General features: G+C 44.0%; 1 long non-coding RNA gene across 1 annotated transcript in view; it reads right to left on the bottom strand.

Moving 5' to 3' along the window:
• The window catches only part of LOC141983878 (uncharacterized), a 92,063-nt gene that overhangs the window by 36,349 nt on the left and 31,975 nt on the right, over positions 1 to 23,739 (bottom strand). The window lies entirely within an intron of this gene.

Below are 23,739 nucleotides of genomic sequence, written 5' to 3'. Positions count from 1 at the left end.
CATATTTCATTTGTCAGCGTCTTATTTTCTTTAAGGAAATATTTGTTGAATAAATGAACATGCTGTCTGTTTCTTTGGAAATTTTGCTTGCTTGCATACCTTTCCTGTATTTTGATGAGTTTTTTAATTTGGATGGTCATAGCTGTGTTTGTACAACTGGCATCTGATGCCTTTGTTTATTGCAAAAGATTGGAGGGATTTTGTTAAAAGGTGATCCCTGTGCCTTGGAAGCTCTAGAGGGTAAGGAGCTTTCTGCTCCCATCTGTTGGTGATCAGGGGAAGAACAGCCACAGAGCTGTTTTATCTGAATAGCCCAGTATTCCACATAGATAGATGTTCCTGAGGGTAAATTGTTCTCTGCTCCCATCTGTTGGTGAACAGGGGAACTATGGCTATAAAGAGCTTCATTTCCATGTGCTTTCTACCCAGAATTCATCTGGTGACACTTTGGAAGTCACCATAACTGTACACAATTTCAGAATTGGGTAGTGGAATTGAACTAGAAGGGGGACAAAGAGGAGAAGGGTTTGTACCTTGTAGCAAGAAGAGGCTCCCTCTTGGCAGGGGTTTTGAATAGTACTGTTTTTTTACTCCACTTAGGATCCTATGCTGTTGGGAGTATTCTTTGGGAGAGGATGCAGATGTGGCTCCTTGATGGAATGAAATGCAGAAAGGTTTCTCATTGAAGCTATAAAGCACAGTAGCAGAACTGGGTGAACTCTGGAGGGGCCTGTCCTACTCATTCACTAAATAAGTTGAAATACTATAGGTGGGTTAGATGATGGATCCTCAGGACAGGACCAGGTAGCACTTCCCAAGGGACTGCCAGAAGGTACCTCAGGACTCTAGGACTATGTTGCTCACTGATGCCAAACAGTGGGTGGGGTTTAGTGGATGAGGAAGGGGGAAGTAATATGGTGAAAAAATATTTGCCTGTTGGATGTTGTGATGGGGCTTAATCCCCATCATCTGTAAGGCACAGGAGAGAGCCTAATTATTATGCTTCGTACCTGGAAGGTGATTAACTGATTGCCTTCTGGCTAGAGGACTAGGAGCTAGGCTGTATAAGGAGCTGAGAGCACTCAGTTGGAGGGGGAGATGCAGGAAAGAAGAGCTAGGGAGAGTTCCTGTCTCATGGGAAGAGACTGGAGGAAGACCTGTGGTCTTGGGACAGGCTATGGCCAGGAAGCAGAGCTACAGGAGGAGGGTTAACTCCTGTTGTGGGCCCCTAGAGCAGAGAGAGGAGCCCTGAGCCAGGGTCTATGAGTAACAGGGAATGAGGTAGAAGTCCAAGAGGAGTGAAGGACTTATTGTTTAGAATTGAGCCCAGGAGCAGCGAAGGACCTTTTTGTTTAAAGATGAACCCCTGAAGGGAACTGAACTGTTATGTGACTTGGCCAGAGGTCTGAGCCACAGAGGACCCAGTAAGGCAGTCCAGAGAAGGGACTGACTGGGAATGGTCATCATGGTCAAGGAAGTGACCACCAGAGGGAGCACAAGAGGCAAAGTCCCCTGCAATGCTGTGTCTGGGCATGACAGGGTGCATTTGGTAAGGTAAGGTTGTGCATTTACAGATGTTCACACTGGTAGATGGCAAACAGAGTTAACAGACTCCTGCCAAAGTTACTGTGGAGGAGGGTTTATTTATCATCCGTATATCTAGATTGTTGCTGTGTTGTCACAGATTGATGCTGTTTGTTCCATTTTCCTCCAATTGAGTGTTCCTTGTTTAATAGACACTTTTAGTGCTTGCACATGGGTAAGTATTGCCTATTAATGGAGCTCAGAGAAAGTACTTGGTGATCCTAGAAATTCTGGGTAGAGTCTTGAACTGGTGGTGTTTGTTAGTTTTAAGAGGGACACCTCACTATTTGAACCCAGCTTTATGTTGCTGCTGACAATACCTGGCTGAAGGGTTACACTATGTAACCTATTTATCTTTGGAAACCTTGTGCATGCCTTGGAAGAAGCATAATGCAAGCCAGATAGATGGGAGTGAATGAGGATAAGAAAGTCAGTTCTGTCTTCGTCATGAGAGAAACTTGTAGACAGTTAACACTCATCACTGACTCATGAAGAAGTACAGTGAATGGTGTTAAAAACTGCATTTGTCACCGACAGTAGCTGAACTTACCACAGTTCTTGTGAAATTTCCCTTTCTAAGTATAAGGAAGAACTGCAAGTTTCAGGATAAAGATAAATTTGATATTGTAAACAAGTAATTCCAGTATTAGAAACCATATCTGGTGTCTGCTTCTTCATTTATGGTTTATGATATCTCACTTTCTGCTAATTGTAATTCGAGTGTATTATGAGGAAGCTTCCCTTCTGTCAAAATTAATGTTGTTCCTTCTAATGCAAGTCTATTTACTATTGCTGGTTTAAAGAATCAATTGAGTGCTGAACTTCCTTTAGGATTTGTCTGAGTTATGTTATTTTCACAGTTCTGTCTCAGATCGTGGGAAATTTTCTAAATCCTTCAAATAATAGGAAAGATTATTGTAGAAATGCAAGCAAGTAGAAGTCTTGATCCAGCAAAGCACTTTTGCTCAACTTTTAAACAAACATTTATTCCCTTTGACTTCAGTGAGACTACTCATGGTTAAAGTTAAGCATGTGCTTAAGTACTTTGAAGGATTGGGGCCTAAGTTCATAAAGACTAATTGATGTAAGGGTGTGTGTGGAATTGTTTGTCTCATTTTATTTATCTTTATATATATATCATTATTATCTTTTAAATAATGCCATAAATGTAATGATCAGAAGCAGTTATGGCCTATGTTCTTTTCAAAAAGTTTTAGTATACAGATATTAAAAGATCTTTTTTCAAATACCCACTCCATTGTTGCTAACTGCATATCAGTAAGCTTACAAATATCTTGTTAAAAGTTATTGACAGCTCTGGGAAGCTACATATCATAAAATGACAATGACACAATTTATCCCAGAAGAGATCCCTAAAATTTGTCTTATAAAATCACGAATAAACAAGTTGTTGTGTGTCATACATTAGAGGGAAAACAACATTAAGTCAGTCAAAAGTCACTTAGTCATCCCAAATATGAAACCCTTAGTATTTCTTAATATTTCCATTGTCTGGATTCACAGTTAAAGCTAAAGCTCTAATAAAGGGGAACGGGCAACTACCTCAAACAAGTGGCACATCAGGAAGACATCTGTTTCCATGAAGAGGATGGACAAAGTTTAGCTAACAAGAGAAGTCAAAGCTGTTTCCCTGTGATGAGGATGATCTAGGATGGGAGTGGGATGTGGATCAGGCAGTGCTGCCAATGTGAACCAGAGATTTGGGAAATGCTAAACTGGGGAAAGTTTGTGTGGAAGAGGGAGGAAATTGTGATTGACTAGGTCTCCAGAAAACAGCATGGGGAAGTTAGTTGTCTTTCAGCAGGAAGAGAGATTGAGGTTGTGCTAGTTCTCCTGTGAAAGGGCTGAGAATAATCCTGAGAGTAAAATGTTGACAGGTGCTTTCATAAAATACAGTGGGGTGGGGGTGGGTTTGCTCAATGTGGTGGCAGGTTAGGGTTGTGCATGGATCTTGCCCAACTGGGAGTTTGAAAAAGAATTGCAAATCATCTATCATATCCATTTTATCTAGATTTCTAAAGGCAGCAGGAAAGATGGTGATAAAAGGTGCAAAAGTCACTTTGTGTAGATTCTTTAGACAAGTGAGGACCACTAATATTTTGTAGGGATCATTTTTTACTTGTGCAAAGGCTAAAGTCAGCTGGGTCTTTTCTTCACATTGTGTAAAAGGCATGAGTTCTCACAGCTATTTCTTACCAATGTGCAATAGACATTACAAAAATAAGAGTATTATGAGGAATGCCTTATACTGCAGGAAAATGAAGTGCTCCAAACATAGTGTGGTCTCAAGATTCAATTAAAAGAAGTAAGGATGGCTAGAAAAGTAAATTCAAGCCATAGATGTGAAAAATCCCCTTCCACCACATCATACAATCCCATCTTTCTGTCTCGGAAAAATGACACAAAGCATGAACTAATCTGGCAATTTTCAAAGTAAAGAAGATACCGCTTCTATGAATGCCACCAGTCACAGAGGAAGAAAGAGACTGAGCTGTCTGATTATGTTTATATAAGTTTTGTGTTTATTACCAAGTTTCCAGTTATTGTGGAACTCTCAGCACCTGCCAAATAAGTGTTCAGGGTGTCACATTCACTTTATTTCACAAATGTCAAATGCTTCAGAGCACAGAGCCTTGGATAAATCCAATGCTTTTCACTCCAATTTGCAGAAATTTAACCTTTATAGATCCAACCTGACATGAAAATATTACAGACACCAGTGAACATAAAAGGTGTTGTTTTGTTTTTTCTAATGGCAAAATAAGCTTTTTTTTGTACCAAAAATGTACGTGTATTGTGCTTGGAATGTATGTGACAGCCATCATCTCTTGGGATTGGTGAACCAGTTCAGCTGTAGGAGGAGCTGGCCAAACTGCCTCCCAAAACTCAAACCAAGTCTTAGACCAGTATAACAGGGTTTTTTTCCTTGTTACGGTGAAACTTAGTTTTAGTGCCAGTGTGACAATAAAAGATGCATTTCAAACTCACATATAGTGTTCCATTTCAGGGAGGAATCTCTCATGTCCAGCGCTGTCAGCACACTTACTGCAAATCAGTGTTTATAGACTGGTCTTGTTTTTTGTGATTATTCTGTTTTTCAGTTTGCATATATATTGGGACCCTCCTATTGTCATCTTTTGATAAGCCTAGGAGCAAATATAGCTACCGTATCCATGAGCCACGTAGCAAAGACTTTTATTTGATTTTTGATATTAATTCCACGTCATTCTTGACCAAAGTAAACAAGACAGGAACACCTCCAACAGCATCAGGTTGAGATAAGGGGGATCTGTTGTTGTTTGTAACCATGAGTTTAGCACGCATGATGATTAACTATGTTAGGTTTAACCTCTTCATCTGAGTCCTGACAATCAAAGAATGTGGTGTCTGATTCTGCTGGATTTACAGAAGCTGAGAAATAAAAAATCAAGTCTCATTTATCATCCCTCAGCTGGCATGGGTGGATGTGCATATTGAGAAGATGTCTTCCGTCTTTTACAATCTAAACAAATCTATCTAAATCTAAAACAATATAATGGGCTTCACAGAAAAATAAAACACAGACTATCAAAATGTATATCAAGAAAGCATCTGCCAAAACAAAACCAATAAAGCTCTAATGGACGCCTTGTGACAGCACTGATTCTGCAGGGAGGAAATGTCCCTGAGCTTTCTATGACAAAACAGCATAATAGATTCCCATGATACACACTGATTTGGCAGTAGATATTGCACAAATCATTCTGAGCCTAAGGAACTTGCATCTACAACAACCCAAACAAAAGAAAATATTTATTTAAAAAAACTGAGGATCTTCACTCCAGTGCTGTTGTAACCCCTTGGGGTTTAGAGAGCATGGCCCCTTTAAATATTTTTCCTATTGGGGAGGGGGAGCAGTGAGAGAAAGAAGGGAAACTCGGGGGTGTGGCTCTGGAGCCCCAGGGAGAGAAGGGCTGCAGCAGGGAGGCCCTGGACAAAGGGAAGGAGAGAGAACCTTCCTGAAGCCTGGGAAGGACAGGGCGTCGGATCGGGGACACCCCAGGACGGGAGCCAGGAGGAGCACGGAGCCAGGGAGGAATTGCCCGAGAAGGACAGGCCGGAGCTGGACCCAGTATCACTGCTGCCCAGAGCTGCATGGGGCTGCGAGTACTGGGGCTTGGGACTCTGCACTTGGAATAAGGAGGGAGGCTGCTAGTTAGTTAAGTGGGGAGGTTGTCGCTCTGTGTGGCTTTGCAGAGGGCAGCAGAAGAGGGCACCGGAGGGGTGGTTGGGGGGAAAGTTCACTGCCGCCGAAACCGACCGGGAGCACCCAAGACTCAGCACTGGACTGGAACTTTGCTCAGGCCTCCTGAACTCTGCGTGCAGACAGATTGCTCGGTGTCTGCCCTTTCAGACTGTGCTACCACTGGGCCCATGGGGCCTTGGTTTGGATGCAACCCTGTTCTACTGCTCCCCCTACATTTGCCCTTGTTGTTTTTCTCCTCTCATCCCTCTGTAAATAAATATCTCCCTTTGTTATATCCATTGTACTTTTCCTGTGCGTGTGTGTGTTCGCTCTGTGGGGTTTGGAACAGGTGCCCTTAGGGTGTAAGGGATTTTTCCTGCTGCATTCCTGCGCGTGCTGTCTCTTGGCCAGAGCTGCCTGCAGAGCAGACTCCATCTTGGCCACGAGGGCGCTAAAGTTACACTTGGTGGCCCGTACGGGGACTTTGCAGTACAAACACGTGCACACACATATACCTACGCTGCGCACCCTGGGCTCTCCTTCACAGACCAAAGAGACTCCTGAGTGACTTTCATCCTAGTTTAAAAAAAAAAAACATGGAGAGGGGATTACTAGAAGACCTGTGCCAAGGGGCACGAGTCCCAGTAACCAAAGCTGTGCTGGTGGCGGGGTTCCCAGAAGAGATGGAACCAAATGAAATTGAAGAGAGCCTAGATGCAGCTGAAATACTGGGGAGAGTGAAGGTCCACACCCGTATTTACAAGCGCGAAGTGAAGGGCATGGTAGCACTATGTACTCACTCCAAGGAAGCAGATCTTGATAAAGTGCCCAAAGAGGTGCAAGTAGGAGGTATCCCCTGGACAATTCTGGGGGCAAAGCAGTCCCCTACTAGTGTGCCTGTGTCACTTGAGGTGGATTCTTTAGCGCAGAAATTGCAAGCTCTGATGGTGGGTGAGAAGCGGACAAGAGAGGAATTAATTTTGGCATTAGGAGGGGCTCCAACACCCGCAGCAGCCAGCCTGGCGGGGATGGGCCAAAGGGCTGGAAACGCTTTAAAAGATGCATTGAAGCCGGCATGTGAAAGTGCTCCATAGAAGCGGCTACGTTCTTTCTCGGAGGTGTCACCTGTACCCTCGGGGGAGGATGATTACGAGACCTGGTGGAATTTTACGGTGCCACTTGTCCAAGAGTGGGAATGCTCTGATGCTGAGAAGCGGAAACATGTGCTTGAAAGTCTGAGGGGACCTGCCATGCGAATTGTCCGAGCCCTGAAAGACTCCCAACCAGCTGCCACAGTGCAAGACTATTTAACCGCTCTTGAGAGTGTCTACGATGCTACTGATAGCAGTGAAGACCTGTATTATCGTTTCTGCCATACCTATCAGGAGCCCCACGAACGATTGTCGGATTTCATCAGGAGACTGGAGGATTTGCTACAACAGGTATTGCGGAAGGAGGGCATCCCCACCAAGCGCAATGATTCTGCTAGGTTGGACCAGATCCTTTGGGGTACCTGACAAGATGGGTTGATGTTGTGGTGACTGCAGCTGAGGGAGTGGGCCCCAAACCCAGCCCCGTTCCACAAGCTCATTCGAGAGATACGTGAAGAGGAGGAGCGATTGTTGCAAATGGATGCAGTGGTGCAGCCAAAAAAGGCAGGGAGTCACACCACCACAGTGCTTGGAGAGATGGTAGAGGCCCCGTCAGTGGCAGTGAGAGATTTGTCCCAAGAAGTGGCCATGATGAAGGCTCAGAGACCTACTGTGCCATCCTCAACAGGGGAGAGTAGCAGGAGGGCTGATAGCCGGCGAGAAGCTTTCTGTTACAACTGTGGGAAAGATGGTCACTATGCCTTGGACTGCCAAAACAAGACAGATCATGCAAGGGTATCTCAGATTGCAGCAAACCATTAGGGAGCTTCAGGGAAACGCCAGTGGGGCTTGGGGAAGGAGCAACCCAAGACCCTGAAATCCCAAGGCTCCCCAGAAAAAAACACAAATGGGTTACCCAGATGGGCTGGTAGGCCCTCAGGCTATAGTACCTGTTTGTATAGAAGGACGACTGTGTGAGGCATTGCTGGACAGTGGATCACAAGTCACCATACTCTATGAATCTTACTACCGAGAACACCTGCAGCATTTACCCTTGCATCCCCTGTCTGGACTGACCGTCTGGGGAATTTGCTGTGACTCCTGCCCCTATCTGGGATATATCGTGTTAAATGTCCAGTTTCCAAAGAACGTTGCGGGGGTAAACCAGGAAATAGAAACATTGGCACTGGTCTGTCCAGATCCAAAGGGAAGAGAGTATGCACCTTTAATCCTAGGGACAAATGCAAATCTGTTCCAAAGATTGGCGTGGAAATGCCGTGAAATGGCAGGGAACAACTATCTGCAGAAGCTGCCAATGCACGCTTTATGTAAAGCAGCATACCAGCGAGCAAGGGGTCCTCCATCCCAAGAGGAGACCAAAGCTAGACCTTTTGGGAGGGATAGTTTCCAGTTTGGGGATTCCCCCATTCCTGCTGAGTGGAAGGACTGCCTGTGTGAGAAGTTAGCCAAGAAAAAGGCTGTTTTCTCTATGCACGAGTGGGATGTTGGGTGTGCAGATGATGTGGAGCACCATATCCAAATGCAGGATGGTTGGCCTTTTCGGGAGAGGTCAAGACGATTAGCCCCCGCTGATATTGAAGATGTGAGGCAGCACCTACAGGAACTGGTTCAAGCCAGTATCATTGAGGAATCCAGGAGCCCCTACGCGTTGCCGATTGTTGTAGTATGAAAGAAAAGTGGAAAGGTCCGCATGTGCATTGACTATCGCACTCTGAACCGGCGAACGATCCCTGACTAATACACAATGCCCCGGGTGGATGAATCCTTGGATAGCCTGAGTGGTAGCTGCTGGTTCTCTGTCCTTGACCTCCGCAGTGGATATTATCAAGTGCCCATGGCATCAGAGGACCAGGAGAAGACCGCTTTCATCTGTCCCTTAGGGTTTTACCAATTTAATCGGATGCCGCAGGGAGTATCTGGAGCCCCAGCCACGTTTCAACGACTCATGGAGCAGGTGGTAGGGGACATGCACCTGTTAGAGTGTCTGGTGTACTTGGATGATATTGTAGTGTTTGGGTGCACTTTAGAAGAACATGAGACTCAGCTGTGCAAAGTCCTGGATCGTTTGGAACGGGCTGGCCTCAAGTTATCCTTAGACAAGTGCATCTTCTGCCAGACATCCGTGCGGTATGTGGGACACATAGTGTCTGCAGATGGTATAGCTACAGACCCAGAGAAGGTGAAGGCGGTAACCACCTGGCCGAGGCCCACGACTCTCAAGGAATTACAGTTGTGTCTGGGATTCTGTGGCTATTACCGCAGGTTCATAAAGAATTTTTCGCACATCGTACGTTCACTCACAGAGCTCACCAAGGGATACCCCTCCACAAATAAGAATGGGAACCCACCTCAGCATCAATACTTTAATGTGGGTGCACTTTTTGGAAAGTGTTGGACTGCTGAGTGTGAAGAAGCGTTCCGTAAAATCATTCAACAGCTCACTCAAGCACCAGTTTTGGTGTACGCTGATCCCACCCAGCCATATGAACTTCATGTTGATGCAAGCTACACCGGTTTAGGCGCTGCCCTTTATCAAGAGCGTGAGGGCAAACTCCAACCAGTAGCATTTGCAAGTCGAGGTCTCATACCACCTGAGAAAAACTACCCTGCTCATCAAGTGGAGTTCCTGGCATTGAAATGAGCCATCACAGAAAGGTTCCGTGACTACCTCTATGGGGCCAAGTTCACTGTAAAAACCGATAATCCTTTGACATACATCAAGACAACAGCAAAATTATCCGTAGCAGGGCACCGGTGGTTAGCGGTACTTTCTGCCTATGATTTCATGCTGCAGTATTGACCCAGTTGAACAAACATGGATGCAGATGCCTTGTCTCGGTGGCCTCACTCTAAGGATTTATCACCCAATGATTAGATAAATGTGGGGACTCCTGAACTGAGAGCTTTATGCCAACAGGTATCCATTGTGGAGGAAAAAGCCACAGCCAATGGAGAACGAACAATTGACTGTCTGGGTGCACCACCAGAAGCCATACCCATAGTCTACTCAAGTTTTACTAGAATATAGGACCCTCAGCTGCCCAGACTAAAGGATTGAGAGGTGGAGCACGCCCAGCGAGTTGATCCACGGATGAAGGATATCCTTTATGCATTGGAAAGGGGAAAGGACCCCAAGGCTATTTGACTGAGTCACCCAGAGGAGGCCCTTTTGCTGAAAGAATGGGACCGCCTATTGGTTCCAGATGGACGACTTTATCGAGGGCAGAAGCATCCCCAGAGGCCTCAGCACCAATTGCTTGGGGTACCACAGAAGTACTGGCGAGGCATGTTAGAGGCCTGCCACGATCGAATGGGGCATTTAGGAGTCAAGCAATTGGAGGCCCTAGTTAAGGCAAGATTCTATTGGCCCCAGATGGGGCGTGACATCGTCCACCATGTTCGCACCTGCACCAGATGTATCCAACGAAAGACTCCACCTAAGCAGGCGGCCCCTCTTGTCAACATCACAAGTTCTGCACCAGTGGAGCTTGTCTTTATGGACTTTTTATCATTCGAGCCTGACCGCGGGGGTACTGCATATATCTTGGTGGTCACTGACCATTTTACTCGTTATGCCCAGGCTTATCCCACCAAAGATCAAAAAGCTTCCACGGTTGCCAAAATCCTGTGGGAAAAGTTCTTTGTGCACTGTGGGTTGCCCGCCAGACTACACTCTGATCAGGGACGGGATTTTGAAAGTCGGTTAATAAAAGAACTTGGTAAGATCATGGGGATCAAGAAATCACACACCACCCTTTATCATCCACTAGGGGATCCGCTGCCAGAACGATTCAACTGCACACTACTGAACATGCTGGGAACTCTGGAGCCTCAGCGGAAAAAATACTGGAGCCAGCACATGGAGCATTTGGTACATGCGTATAACCACTTGGCACGATGCAACTGGGTTCACACCATACATGCTAATGTTCGGTTGAGAAGCCCGGTTGCTGGTTGATCTCTGTTTTGGAGTGTCTTCAGATGGGGCACTCCCAGAAACATACTTGGGGTATGTGACTCGCCTAAGAGATCAACTGGAGGAGGCATATAGGATAGCAAAGCAAGCAGCTGGTCACCAGAATCAAAAGAATAAAACCCGATGTGATCAGCAAGTGAGGCAACAGGAGATTCAGGTTGGTGACCCAGTTTTGGCCTGAAATCTCGGACTACAGGAAAAACACAAAATTGCAGATTGTTGGGAGTCACACCCATACATTATAGAGAAGAAACTTGGGGATCTAACAGTGTATTGTATCTGTCCTGAGGGCAGTCATGGCCCCACCATAACTCTCCACCGGAATCATCTGTTAGCTATAGGACAAATATTGTTTCCCCATAAGGATGTTTCCACAGATTCTGAGCCTCTTGGCTCCGCGAGTCAGACACAGTCCCAACGACAGAAATATACCTGTCCTCTGCAAATGCACAGCTCCTCGGAGCGTGAGGATGAAATGGGGTTTGGCAATCATCCAGTTTGGAATGCCCCAACCCTAATGGATCCTCTAGTTGTCGCACAAAGAGATGATGAAGGGGAAGAACCCACACTGAGCACTTCCGAGGCCCCTCTGATGCTGTGGTGACTTCCCAAGAACATGATGAGGAAGGTTTGGTGCAGGAAGAGAAAGCTGTACTGCAAACAGCCACTTTAAACCCAGATGCCCTCAAATTCGTGCCTCAAGGACCCATCATCTTGCCTCCATGGTTGGTGGTGTCACCTCAGCCAGCCTAGACGTTACTCTAGGGAAGGGAAGCCCAGGTGTGTGCTGATGTATGATTGTTTAGGGGAACCCAGTGACCTACAGATCTCTACGGTGCCACGAGGGGCGAATTGCCTCATGGGAAACCTATTCCACCCCTCGGGGTCCTGTGGAACGGATAATGGGAATGCTCCTGATGAATGGGGGCCCTGGGTGTCCTGCTGGGGATCCATGGTGTAGAGTTGCTCATCTTGATGGGGACATCAAGGATTATTAATTTTGGGGGTGGAGGAGAGTGTAACCCCTTGTGGTTTAGAGAGCATGGCCCCTTTAAATCTTTTTCCTACTGGGGAGGGGGAGCAGTAAGAGAGAGGAGGGAAACTTGGGGGTGTGGCTCTGGAGACCGGGGAGAGAAGGGCTGCAGCAGGGAGGCCCTGGACAAAGTGAAGGAGAGAGAACCTGCCTGAAGCTTGGGAAGGACAGGGCGGCCGATCGGGGACACCCCAGGACGGGAGCCAGGAGGAGCACGGTGCCAGGGAGGAATTGCCCGAGAAGGACAGGCCGGAGCTGGACCCAGTGTCACTGCTGCCCAGAGCTAGAAGGGGCTGTGAGTACTGAGGCTTGGGACTCTACACTGGGAATAAGGAGGGAGGCTGCAAGTTAGTTAAGTGGGGAGGTTGTTGCTTTGTGTAGCTTTGCAGAGGGCAGCAGAAGAGGGCACCGGAGGGGTTTTTGGGGAAAGTTCACTGCCGCCGAAGCCGACCAGGAGCACCCAAGACTCAGCACTGGACTGGAACTTTGCTCAGGCCTCCTGAACTCTGTGTGCAGATACATTGCTCAGTGTCTGCCCTTTCAGACTGTGCTACCACTGGGCCCGTGGGGCCTTGGTTTGGATGCAACCCTGTTCTACTGCTCCCCCTACATTTGCCCTTGTTGTTTTTCTCCTCTCATCCCTCTGTAAATAAATATCTCCCTTTGTTATATCCATTGTACTTTTCCTGTGGGGGTGTGTGTTCACTCTGTGGGGTTTGGAACAGGTGCCCCTGGGGTGGAAGGGATTTTTCCTGCTACATTCCTGCGCGCGCCGTCTCCTGGCCGGAGCTGCCTGCAGAGCATACTCCATCTTCGCCACGAGGGCGCTAAAATTACATTGTATTAAGCTCAACACAAAGCTGGTATATACTCTGGAAAGGAGTATGAAAAGTGGGTATGTGAGTTAGGATACAAGAGTAAGAGGTAGAGAAGTAGATTTGTGAGTTGCTGAGTAGGGCTGGCTGGAGAACAAGAATTCTGTTTTGTAAAAATGTTTGAGTTTTTGAAACTTGTTTTCATTCTGCATCAGCATGAAACAGAACATGAATTCTTATTTGGAAATTGTAGTTCTGTGTATAACCTGGCAATGGTGGGAATGCAGATTGGCTGGTGCTGTGATGACATTCTCACACTCATAGTATAGCCTTCTAGAAGGGAGCAATTATGAGTGACAGGCATGCAGTAACATGAAGTTGCAGGAATCACAGGGTTAAAGGGGCCTGTGGGAGGCAACGAGTTCCATTTGAGTATATTCACAGGGAATGATAGGGGGAACCATACTGGAGCTCCAAGCTTGGCACAAAAGAATCGGATACTTCTGCATGGATGGTTCAGCTCTTCTGCAGATCAGCGGGGATCATGGGCGGGTCCTGCAGCCTGATCCATAGGAAGCAAGCCCTGTGGGGAAATTGTCTCAGAAGGGCCACAGAGAAGTGTTATAATATCATTGTGCAGTAAAATGAATGTATTTCATTATAAAAACCTATTAAACAGATGCCGAACGATAACCATTGCTAGAGGTGCAATTATTTATATTCATATTAGTATTTTAACCCTGCTTCCAAAAAGTATATATCTTAAAAGTATCTATACCTGCTTGCTCTAAAGCACTATATTTGTTGTTTCTTGAGGGAGAGATTTATGGTCGTCAAAAACGTTATAGATCTATTAAACATCCTCCATTTGGGAGGGTATTCTGATTTAGATGGATTCATTCCAGATGTCACCTGGGAAATGTGTACCTCCCAACATGCTGAAAATTTCTGCTAATTTGTAGCAGTCATAATTCATGAGTAGTTGCTATAAGAAGGATATTGTTGCTTCACGTTCTGAGAAATTAGAGTTATAAACAGGGAATTCAAAAATATGAAACATTAACGACAGTTTCTCGAAGATCAAAAAAAAAAGCAGACGAATAAAATAAAGGGTATCATTATGGAATTCCTCCAATGGGACAATTAGAGAAAACATTCAGCTCCTCGGACGCAATGGTAATAACTGAGAATGTAGGCCTGTTAATGTAAGGTGTGTTATTGGTTTCCTTTACACTCGTGTAAATCCAGAGCATCTCTTATTTTGATAGAATTATTATAGGGTGGCAGTGTGGTCCAGTGGCTAGGGCAAAGAACTGGGACATAAGAGACTTGTGTATGACCTTGGAGAAGTCACTTCACCCTTCCATGCTTCAGTTTTCCCATCTGTAAAATAATTGTAATGATGGATAATGTAAAATGCATTGAGGTCTTTGTATAAAAAGTGCTATGTAAGAGTCACATCTTTATAACTCCTTCAGGGTGATGTCATTTATTATGCCAATACCATGCCAGGTTGCTTAACATGTATTCTGCACAGTAGACACACACTCTCAAGCTCATTTAGGTGAATGGCCTATGTCAGAGTGATCAAGTCTCTTCCTCTTGATAAGTTTAAATATGTAGAGGGTTTTTTTATACATATTAGACCTAGGGGGGAAAAAAACCAACCCTTTTCATCTGACATGTTTGTGAAAAGATGTTTTTGTGTGTGGACTGGGTGAAAACACTATAATTTCTCTTGGCTGGGAAACAGCCTGAGCAGAAATATTTGTAATATTTGCTTTAATCTACTCTTGGCAAGAGTATGGCAAAAGAAAATTAAAATTTCCTTCTTAGGCTGGGAACCCATTACGACAAGCTGCTGTACACCAGTACAGTACAGCAGCTTGTCGTAATGGGCTCCCAGCCTAAGAAGGAAATTTTGCTGAACATTTACAGCAGGGCTGCACAATCACGGAACTCTTCAGTTTGCAATGCAGCTTGTGACCTGAATCCTGCAGATTTGGTTTGCAAATGTTGAAAATAAACCAATCCCAGCAGGTTCTCTTGGAAATTCCTTGGTCATTACTGCTGAAGTCTGACCCTACTTATTGTACTATGTTTTGGCAGAATTAATGGACCTGGCCCAGTGTTAGTGTCTAGATCTGCTGCTGATACAGCTGCTTGCTGACTGTTTATCATAGTTATCTTGTACACTAAACTAGGGGTGGGTTAAATGAAGTGGTGTGTTAAAACACTATCATCCTCCTCTGTTCCTCCCCCAAAATATAAATGTAGGAGTCTGGAATTTCCTCATGGCTGTCTCTTTGGAAATTCCACCTTAAAACTCTTTCAGCAAAATCCCTGGAGACAAATGCTCCAACGCCATTTTTTATACTCCTTAACAGCATTCTCTGCAAAGTGGGACTCTGAAATGCCTTAGAAAAAGATTTGTGTAGTGCACAAAAAAAGGTTGCACTACAATATTGCTTATGTGGTGTCTTGCATATGTTGTATTATATTGCATACTACTGACCAGTCTGTTCCCTCACCATCTAAAGCAAAATCACTGTGAAGGTGATGTTCTCCCTAAGGCTGTCATTCCCTCCTGGGAGAGAATACTCTGAGTTCTTGGTTTCTTCTTCACTTCTCTGGCAATGGAGGGGTTATGATCGACTCTTTGACCCTCCCAAAGTTCAAGCAGGTTTAGCCCCAGGCCCCTGGATCTCCTGAGATCTTTGTAGAACTCATATAAACTGCCAGAAGCAAGAACCATCCACAGGGAGGCTCTTTTGCCTCATTATAGTGTTGGGGCATCCATGCCCTGTATCTGACTTCACCTCCTCTTTTCAGTCTCCCGGTCTACCTTCTTGCATATACATGAGACCAGCACCTGGGAGCAAGTAGGCAGGAATCCTGAGGCTTCCTGTCCTCTTAGGGGAGGGAGAAGAACAGGAACATGCAGAGTTGGGAAGGGGAATTAAGGTCCCTTTCTCCTATATCAAATGTATTGTTTTGTCTTTTGCACGGGTGCATTGTGTTACCTTGCAAAGTTGTCCTTTTTGCTTTGTCTTTTGCACGGGTGCATTGTGTTACCTTGCAAAGTTGTCCTTTTTGCTTCAGCTTTCTCCTCTATAAAATGGGGGTAATACTTACTGTGCCTACCTCACAAGGATTAATGAGGTAATATTTGTAAAATGCTTCGAAGATTTAAAAAAAAAAATCTGTGAACCTGTGAAACCTAAAAGTGGAGATAAGAGCTTGAGAGAGCTCATTTGAACGTCCAAATGATGTTTGGGTTTCAAGGTTCACTGGTTTCATCTTGTTTGTGCTAGGACACCAAAAAAAAAAAGGAACCAACACGTGCCTCTCGTCACCCTGACCACTTTGCATATACGTTAAGGCTGCTCCCCCCTCCCCCCCTTTGTTAATTTTCTTTTTAGAGTGTAAGCTCCTAGGACCAGGAATTCGTCCTTTGTGTTTGTTTGGCACTTAGAACACTGAGGGTTTTGACCCTGGCTTGGGCCTCTGGTGCTACTATAATACGAAGAATTAATATTAATGCCCTACATTTTCAAAAGTGACTAGTGATTGTAAGGTATCAGTGTTTGATACCCAACTTGGGGCATCATAAATTATCCTGATTTTTAAAATGGTGGGTCTTTTCTAAAAACGGACTCATTTACATTGTCTCAAGTTGGGCACCCAAAAACTGAGACTTCCCAAATTACTAGTCACTCTGAAAATGTAGGTTCATAATAGTAAAGCACATTTTCCCTTTAGGGCCAATTTAGCATTAGAGTGCATGAATGGACTTTTAAAACGAAAGTATTTCAGAAATATGCCTGCCGAATGCCATGCATTAGGAAAGATATGCAGACATAATGTCAAACAAATTCAAGTGTTTTTCCATGGGTTTTAAAAAACAATATTGCTTACTAGCTAGGGAATGATCAGACTGGGTTATATGTGATCCTCACAGGCCCCTTGTTTATCTCTCCTCCTCTCTCTTGGAGTGTTCTTTAGCTGGAAGTGCTCCATGCTGGTAAGACTTCCAAATTTAGGTCTCCAAGCATGTGTCTATACAGCCATTAAACTCCCATGGTTGGTTCTTGTCAGCTGACTCAGGTTCCTGGGGCTTGGGCTGTTTAACTGCTGTGTAGATGCTCAGGCTGGAGCCTAGGTCTCTGGGACCCTCTTCCCTCATGGGGTCCTGAAGCCCGGGCTCCAGCCCAAGCCTGAACGTCTACACAGCAATTTTTAGCCCCATAAGCCCGAGTCAGCTGATGTAGGTAAGCTGTGCCCATGCCGTGGGTCTTTTATTCCAGTTTCCAATTCAGAAATGATATTATCAGTCAACTGGAAGCTAAGATGGTTGCACTTGGGGCATTTATGACAGGGTTCCACATGTGCTGGCTAAGTCCTCTTCATTATATGGTAACAAATAAGGTATCTGGACTCTAATATGGCATGCCCTCCCATGTGACAGACAGTTACATAAATAGGAAGAAATGCTAATAGACACCTATGTGATGAGTCCTTGCAATAAACCAGACTGCTAAAAATGGCCACAGAATGATTTGGCTCACACCATGGCTAAACTGTAGTCAGGACAGAATGCATGCCTGACATCTGGGTTATAGAAATCCAACAGAGAGCAAGCCATTATGAAGCAGGCAATATGATATTCTGTCCTGGCTGCCCCCAACTTGATTATGACTAACAACCCCTCCTTGACATTATAGTATACTTTATAGATAAACTGGGGAAATAGCAAGTAAGACTGTTAAGCCAAAGAAAGAAAAGGAAAATAGAGGTTGGTAGTGACATGCTTGTGATTATTATTATTTTGTTCTCCTTGTAGCATCCGGCAGTTTTCCTTTTCCAACTCAAGAGTCACCTTCCAAAGTATCTGCTTTCTACATTGCTGGTTTAAATACAGATCCTGAAATACATCAGTAAGCCCATGGAATTTCTCTTTCTGTTAAGTGCATTAGATAATTTGGGAGAGGCTTGCAAGTAATGAATGGCATGGCTTGGAAAAAATAGTTGTCTGATTTAGAATGTAGAGTTTGTTGAGTCTTTAGTGCTAAACCAAAATGTGTGTCTGTCAAAATGTCAGCGCTGATGGCTGATTGGTAGTTTTCTTAATTTTCTAATTCTCTCTTTAACATTTAGTTATGTGCAGAAGTGGACTGGGCTCAGTAAATTTTCCTGTCACCTTGAATATGAATGTATTTGAAAATTCTCAGACGTGCACGAGGAAAGTAAATGTACAGAAGACTGCACTCAACAACAAATACCCTAAAAGATTGCTGCATTTTGACAGTTATAGACAGAGCTGATAGTGCTGCCTATTATTAAAGTTTCCTGACACTTGCCTTTGTAAGATCCAATTCCTAGTTGCTTATAACTTTGCAAAATTTTAACCATTTGGGTTTAAATTTTCCATACTGAATGTCTGCCTATGGCTTTTGTTTTCCCAGATAAAATGGTTAAACCGTTTCCAAGAACAAGACTTGGGAAAAATACATTGTTTTGCCCATGTTAAAAAATTCTGTCAACCTCTTCTTTGAAAATGTCTAGAGTCAAAGTGCTTTGGAGCAGGGACGTGAAATTTGGCAAGGGGAATGGCCTCTGTGTGAAGGATGTGCCCTTTACTATTCCTGAGACTGGGACAAGAAGCCTGGGAAGGTGGCAACAGAAAGAAAGAAGGGAGGAAGACTGAGATTGGATGAGGAGCCCAGGGAGAGGGACCCAGACTGGGAGACAGTGAGGGAGAGACAGATTGAATGAGCAAGGAGTAACTGGGACTGGCTGGGCAAACAAATTGAGACTCAGCATTGGAAGGAGGACAGACTGGTAGTGTAGGACAATTGGAACTTGCACAGTGAGCTCTGAGAGGGAAACTAGGACTGGCTGGGTAAGGAGAGTCAGACTGAGATGAAGAGCATGGTGTGGGGAAGAGACAGGATTGGGACAGGGACAGATTAGAGGGGACACGGCAGAAGAGGTCACAATTGGGTGGGTGGGGGAGGGAAATCAGTCAGAAGACTCTGTACCTTCTAGAGTATACTCCCCTTTGGAACCTAGAATGGAACCCAGGATTCCTGAATCTCACCATTCTCTGCTGTCAGCAAGTGTCTGGGAAAGTATCCCATCCCCTTCTAGTGCTGATGCACACAGAAGATGACAGCCTAGTATAGCTGTCAGTTACTCTTTTAGATCAAGTGGCTGGGGGTCTCCATGGTAGATCTAAGGGATACACCCCTTCTGATTAGCCATGTGAGTGTCAATATCAAGCCACCTGATAGAATTTCTGTTTTTTTCAGTTTGCTTTTTAAACTCATAGGAAATCTCTCCCTCTCTCCTCCCATCCATTAGAAGAGCATTATTAGGGTTGGAAAATCAAGCACTGAAATGACGGAATTAAGACTCCCATCTATGGATGAATTAGGGTTGTTTAGTAAAGGAGACTTGTCTGTAGGAGTCCTGCCTCATTGTTGCAGAAACTGGAAGGTGTGTAGTGAATGAGGCAGGGGATGGCAAAAACAGACGAGGCAGTCTCACGGTTAAGGCAGTTGAATGCTGCCCGACAATTGGACTCTATCCCTGCCTGGGCCACATTGTTCCTATGGGATGTTAGTTAAGTTGCTTTCAACCATACATTTCACAGGTGATCACTCACGACATTTCCCTCATTTTCTGGTTGCCTAGCTGGATATCCTGGTATCTGATTTACAGAAATGCTGAGCACTCACAGCTGCAACTGAAGTCAATAGGAGCTGTGCTTGTATATATACTGTGCTATATAATCCTAATACTCTTTAAAAAATCAGGCCCTGCGTTTGTCAAGTCGGGTGCCCAAAATTAGGTATAACTTTTTATCTTAATGCTCTCCAGCTGTGAAATGAGGATAGTACCACCCTGTCATCTCCGAGGGGTGTTATGAAGATAAAGTCATGGATGTTTGTGAAGCACCCAGACACTGTAGTGATAAGCACCACAGAAGGCCAAGAAGAAATGAACAATTCTGTCTTCAGTGCAGGGTTTGAATAGTGTGCAGTAGCTAAGGTCTGGGCCACCCACTGAACAAGGAGGATAACACAAAATATTGAATAGCTGCTTACTAAGTAAGCAACCACCATTCTGTGCACTGGATGAGGCCAGGACTGGGTGGGTGGAGGAGGAAGGGCTCCATGGGGGGTGGGAAGTACATGTTCAAGTGATTAAAGACTGCATCATAATACAGCTGCACAATGTAGTCTGTGACAGAGTGCTAGCTGTAGCACCTGGTCACTGAAGTTGCTGTAGCAGAGAGAAGGCTGCAATCTGCAGGATTAATTGGAAGCAATTAACCAGTTTCTGTTGGTTTACTGACAGGTGGGTGGTAATTGCTGGGGGCTAATGAGACAATTGGTTCAGTAACTGGGTAGCTATATATCTGGGATTCAGGGGGCACTCCAGAGGTAAGCTAGGGAGAAAAGAGAAGCAGTGCAGAAGTCTCCTACTGTTGTATAGTCTTGGTATGCTCTGTTGTGTTTAAACTGAAGATTAAATACACAGGGGGTGAAAGGGAAACTGTCTGGGTATGTTTGTGACTGAGTGCATTTTTAACTCCCTCTCCTCACTTTTCCAGCTAAAGTGAGGTAAAAGTGATATACCATTAAAGATTGTCTGAAACAAAAAAGGCAGCGAGTGAGGAAAAATATATCTTAAAAAGTTGTTTGCACAAGAGTTGGAATCCATGATGAGAATACCATGGATATTTGGTAACAATGGAAAAGTGACACTTTTGACAAGGGGAACAAAGCAGCTGGACTCTCCATCAAATCTTTCCTCTTTGACACAGCAAAAGCATTTATTTGTCTAGCAGTTAAATTCTGCACAAGACTTGACAGAAAAACTGTTGGCTGTCTCTCTAAACCATCTTCAAAACACTTGACGTGGTAATTCAGAAATGTGTTTGAAAATTACAAATATAATAAATCAAACTCAGGCAACTCTGTGCATAAGCAGATCATTATGGGTAATAATGGCTGTGAAATTCATGTCTTTTTTATCATTTATTGGTTTATGCTTCAGAGCATAAGCTCGTTTCTAGGTATTAGTGGTTAGAAGAGAGCTTTTCCTGAGACAGGCTATCCCATGCCTACCTATCACACTGAGTTGAGGGTATAGTGGTGGTTGCTTTTGTTCTTCTCTTTGTGCTTGCCTCTGAAACATCTGGTCTGATCCAGTATGGCAGTTCCTGTGATACCCACCTATTATGTGCTAGACACTTTGCAGACAGAAGAAGGAACAGCCCCTGTCCCCAAGAAATCACAAGGTGAAGACACACACATGCGCACACATACACCCCAGTACACAGAGGTTAGGGGGAAACAGGGTGGTGTGCCATCTGTGTTTGCAGTGTATGCATTGCATGCCCCATAACTGGCTGTGCCCATGGTGTGAGATCATGCCTCACAGAGGATGTTATTTTGCATACAAGAGTAGAATTGTATTCCTGACTAAAAATGACATGGCACACCACCGGGGACCCAACATATACTTTATATGTGGATCTCATCTTTCCTTAACTTTTGGGATTTGCATATCTGAGGAGGGGAAGGTTTTTCAGACCATATGTCACTACTCTATCTATTTATTTTATTTATTTATTTTACAAAGCAAGGTTCTCTTGAATGAAGATTAGCCTTCAGATGGACATTCCTGTGGAATTTTACTACTTTGTAAAATCTTATAGCATAATATGGGATAAAATACTGTTGTGTTCAGATAAATCATTTATCAGCTTTTGCTCCTTGGTGAACTCAGTGCTGTTGAAGAGAGAGATTTTAAATCTTTTCATGTATTTGTGTTCAGAGATCTCTTGTATTAGGTTCTGCTGCAAGTGCATCATAAGATTTTCTGTTGTCTGCAAGTGTCATGTCAGAAACTGGTTGTTCAGTTACAAACTAGGCTCAGCAATATCAGATTGTATCCTAAACTGCTTCATACCGTAGCTATTTGTGGCTACTGTGCATCTTGTATACAAATAAGAGTCAGTCATTCCTGTGTTTACCTCCATGTCTTGTGAAGTTCAGAGAATTAATAGAAATTCTGGCTTGTTACTCCACATTTCCACAGTAATGTTTTGACTCTCAAACCTTCTGATCTCTGGTGTTGCAAACTTACTCAAACAGTGGAATTTACTTTGATAATTAAATATTGGCACATGGGTACAGAAAATGAGATTTACAATATTTAAATGCTTGTCAGTACCCTTACAAGTTTGTAAAATTACAGGATTTTTTCTTTATAGTTTTAGAGAAAAGCTATTGATGGAAGCAACCCAAGACATAGGTTGCACAGACATGGTTAGACGTGCTCACCATTTAGGACAAACCTAACTTTTTCAAGAGACCTAAGCAGCACAGTCATAGTTTGAGTTTTAATTCCATTTGTGCTGAGAGAAGTCTCCATTAGGAGCGTAAAAGTGCCAGTATTTCATTCAATAAAATGGAAAAGTTAAACACTGTACTCCCATGTAATATTACTAATAAACTGACCACTGCTTCCCTCCAGCAAAGCACACAGTGTAAAAACAAATATAGGTACTCTGTGCTCTTAAAATACCAATATATATACCCCGCAGAGATAGGTAAGGGAGTTTGAGTCCTGCTTCTGTTGCTTCTAGGCTGACATAGGGTTGGAAGAGCTCATAGGCAGCATGTTCCATACTTGAAGAAAGATAGTGGCAAAACACCTCAGATTGCGTAACTAACTTTGTGGCTATTAGGGGCCAGAGATTAAAGTCCTCCTCAGCCATAGGAGGTATAGCCTATGAATAGTTGTTTGTTATGTGGTTAGCTGTTTTATCTAATCTTGCCATGGATATTATTGAGAGGGCAACAAGGAAATACTCTTGCATGCAAGGATACTTGATTTTTTGGCTCTGAAGATTATTAATTTGTTCCTTATTGACGGAGATTAGTTTCAGTTTCTTTCTTACTCACAGACTCGCAGTGTAAACTGATGTTCATTTCTGAACTTACATCTTCCTCTTGTACTCTTTTCTCACTCTGATGGGGACACACACGCACACAAAGGAAGTTGCTGACTTTTGCCTAACTTTAGGAAAGAATGAAGAGCTGCAGTTGGCTCATTATTGTGCTCTGAAAGCAAGATCTATGGAAGCAACTCTTTATAGTGTGTCAAGTCTGTGTCTGCTTTGGGAGAATACCTCAAGAGCAAGTTGTGAAATTCCAAGAGAGTAGTTCACATGGGAGATCAAGGTGGATGGGATGTGACATGCTAACTAGACATGTTGTTTTAAACCTGATCCCATGAGCATAGACTTGTTTGCTGCTTCGTCTCACAAAGTTCTGATTTTCAGTGCCAGTAAGGGGTTGGTTGAAGGCAGGATACATTCCTTGTAACTTTTTGATAGACAAATTAAATTGGAGGAGTATGACCAGTAATAAGTCTAACAGATAGCGTGTAAACACTAGCAGTCAGATGTGCCTTTCGGTTTGAAAAAGATATGTTTAGTTCAGCCTGCATCCTGAATTCATGGCGTTTTGCCCAGAGAGTGAAATCTAGCCCAACAATAAATCACTAGAATTTTTTCAGTTTGACTGTATTAAAGCTATAGCCTGAAAAAACAAGGACCACCAACTAAGCTGTTTCAGCACCATGTATCTCCAGTAACTATATCACTTGTATCGTTAAAACATCAACTGTTACTGATCTGAGTACATTGTTTAGCAATATAGGATTGTGCTGTGCATCACCCAACAATCTGTGCTTAATTTTCAGAAATGCCCTATCTAGTTTCCCTGGTTAATGTTTTGCCAAAGCAGTATTGGAACTATATTTAGTTGTTCTCACATGTTGCAAAGCTTCTAATCTTGGTCTGAAAATTCTAACCACTGTTTCTAGGTAACTTTTTTTGTCAAAAAATTAAGAGATAAGGCCTCATTGAAATTTGCTCTAAACCGAAAGATTTG

The sequence above is a fragment of the Natator depressus genome, chromosome 3, assembly GCF_965152275.1.
Source record: "Natator depressus isolate rNatDep1 chromosome 3, rNatDep2.hap1, whole genome shotgun sequence".
NCBI classification, from domain to species: Eukaryota; Metazoa; Chordata; order Testudines; family Cheloniidae; genus Natator; species Natator depressus.
This window is presented reverse-complemented; position numbering and strand designations above follow the sequence as displayed.